General features: G+C 39.9%; 1 non-coding gene across 1 annotated transcript; it reads left to right on the top strand.

The window, feature by feature from the left end:
* The first annotated feature begins 1,180 nt into the window (after positions 1-1,180).
* On the top strand, positions 1,181-1,287 carry LOC114368794. The gene has a single exon (XR_003657419.1). It is a non-coding gene; the product is annotated as a small nucleolar RNA R71 (small nucleolar RNA).
* Positions 1,288-2,454: the final 1,167 nt, after the last annotated feature.

Genomic DNA, 2,454 nt, shown 5'->3' with positions numbered 1-2,454 from the left:
TATTTTGGAATTTGCTTTATTGCATCCAACAGATGTATGTTTACCTCTACTTTTCTAAATGTTTCCAAGATCTCTTTCTCTGTCTCTTCCATTTTTTTTGTTGGGAACTGCTCTTGGAGGGAATGGAAGAGGGATATGCTGCTTCTGCAAATCAGAATTACCAGTGGAAGATTCACCTGCACGGAAATTGTTAGGTAACTTACTCTTTAAATTTTTGTTATCATCTTTTTCTGGAGTAGAGTGAAGTTGGGCAGGTTCATTTGCAGATGAGGAAGGTGCTACTAGTTGAGGTCCTTGACACTGCTTTCCCAACCTCAATAAAATGGCACTCACATTTTTGGGATTCTGGACAGATTGAGAAGGTAGCTTGTCAGAATTCTGGGATTGTTGTTGATTTAACTATGTAGCCAATTGTCCCATCTGATTAGTTAAGCTCTGAATGGAGGCTCTGGTCTCTTATTGAAACTGCATGTTTTGCATAGTCATTTGCCTCAAAAGTTCTTCGAGGGAAGGTTGCGGAGGAGCCTCAACTGTTTGTTGTTTCTGGGGTTGTTGTTGTTGTTGGATTGGTGGAGGAATGTATGGTCTGCTTGGGCCAGCAACATTTTGGAAGGAAGGAGCAGGCTGCTGTTGTTGTTGTTGTTGAGGGCTAGACCATCTGAGATTAGGGTGATTCCTCCATCCGGGATTATATCTGTTGCTGGAGAGGTCATAATTGTTATGCTGTGGTTGATTTTGCTATGGAGGTTGAGGGGGTCTATTGTAAATGTTGGCAGCATAAGTTTCAGGCTGCTCAATTGCTCCATGTTGTTGCATGGAAGGGCAAAGGTCTGTATGGTGGTCAGTAGAGGAGCATAAACCACAAACTCTTGCGACAGGTACAAATTTCTGATTCAAGGCCAGTTGGGTTACCAAGTTAACCAAGGCATCTAGTTTACCTTCAAGCTTCTTAGTTTCGGATGATGCAGGTGAGTTTGTAGCTACCTCATGCACTCTTCTAATGACTATAGCATCATTTCTGGCGCTAAACTGCTGGGAGTTGGAAGCCATCTTCTCAATTAAATTTCTAGCTTCAGCAGGGGTCATGTCTCCAAGGGCTCCACCACTGGCAGCATCTATCATACTTCTCTCCATGTTACTGAGTCCTTGATAAAAATATTGGAGAAGAAGCTGCTCTGAAATCTGATGGTGAGGGCAACTGGCACATAGTTTTTTAAATCTCTCCCAGTATTCATATAGGCTCTCCCCACTGAGTTGTCTAATACCTGAAATATCCTTTCTGATGGTCGTGGTCCTGGAAGCAGGGAAATTTTTTTTGAAGAATACTCTCTTGAGGTCATCCCAACTCGTGATGGACCTTGGAGCAAGGTAATATAACTAGTCCTTTGCCACTCCCTCTAAATAATGAGGAAAGGACTTTAGAAATATGTGATCCTCCTGGACATCTGGTGGTTTCATGGTGGAGCAAAAAATATGGAATTCTTTTAGGTGTTTGTGTGGGTCTTCACTTGCAAGGCCATGAAACTTTGGAAGCAAATGGATCAGTCCAGTTTTAAGAACATATGGGACATCCTCATCAGGGTATTGGATGCACAAGCTTTCGTAGGTGAAATTGGGTGCAGCCATTTCCCTTAGAGTCCTCTCATGGGGTGGAGGTTGTGCCATGTTCTCAGAATGTTCACAATCAGAATGTTCAAAATTATAATGCTCAAAATCAGGATGTTCAAAATCACCAATAATAGAATGCACAGACTCTCCAGTAACAGAATGCTCAGGATGCTCAAAAGGTATAAAATGATGTCTAACTAATCTATGAAATGTCCTATCTATCTCAGGATCAAAGGGTTGTAAGTCAGATGGATTGCCTCTAGTCATACACTACATTCAACATGCACACAACTAGTTGCCTTTTGATGTAAGTAATAGTGTAGGTTTGAACTATAGCTACCATTAAATGATATCCAAATGACTCGAAATTTAGTGAGCAACCTTATAAAATTATGAGAAGATAGCACAAAAAATTTCAAAATAAAAATCAAAGTCAAACTATAGAAGCTAAAAATGATAAGTTAAGAAAAATAAGAGAATAATACTCAGAAAATAAAAAACTTTTGACAGAATCACAATTTTTGGAAGAAGGAGACCTCAGCCGTCCTACGGCTGCCTTCCACGGCATGGGAAATTATTTTATACCCCAAATACATATATAATTATTGCGATTCTGATAGCCGGGGCAAAAGTTATGGCGTTTGAAGTTTTGACAAATTTGCTACTTTTTGGGAACTTTCAAATCTGACCAAACTAAGGGCTCCAGCTATTTTTCCCACAAAATATGGATCAAAAGAAGTGACCACAAAAAAATTAAGCCAAAAATAACAACTTAGATACCAAAACAAAAAATCCTAATTAATTCAGCAAGGGTGGTCTCTAAAATCCGTCGCTAAGGGATTTCCA

The sequence above is a fragment of the Glycine soja genome, chromosome 1 (genome assembly GCF_004193775.1).
Source record: "Glycine soja cultivar W05 chromosome 1, ASM419377v2, whole genome shotgun sequence".
Lineage (NCBI taxonomy): Eukaryota > Viridiplantae > Streptophyta > Magnoliopsida > Fabales > Fabaceae > Glycine > Glycine soja.
This window is presented reverse-complemented; position numbering and strand designations above follow the sequence as displayed.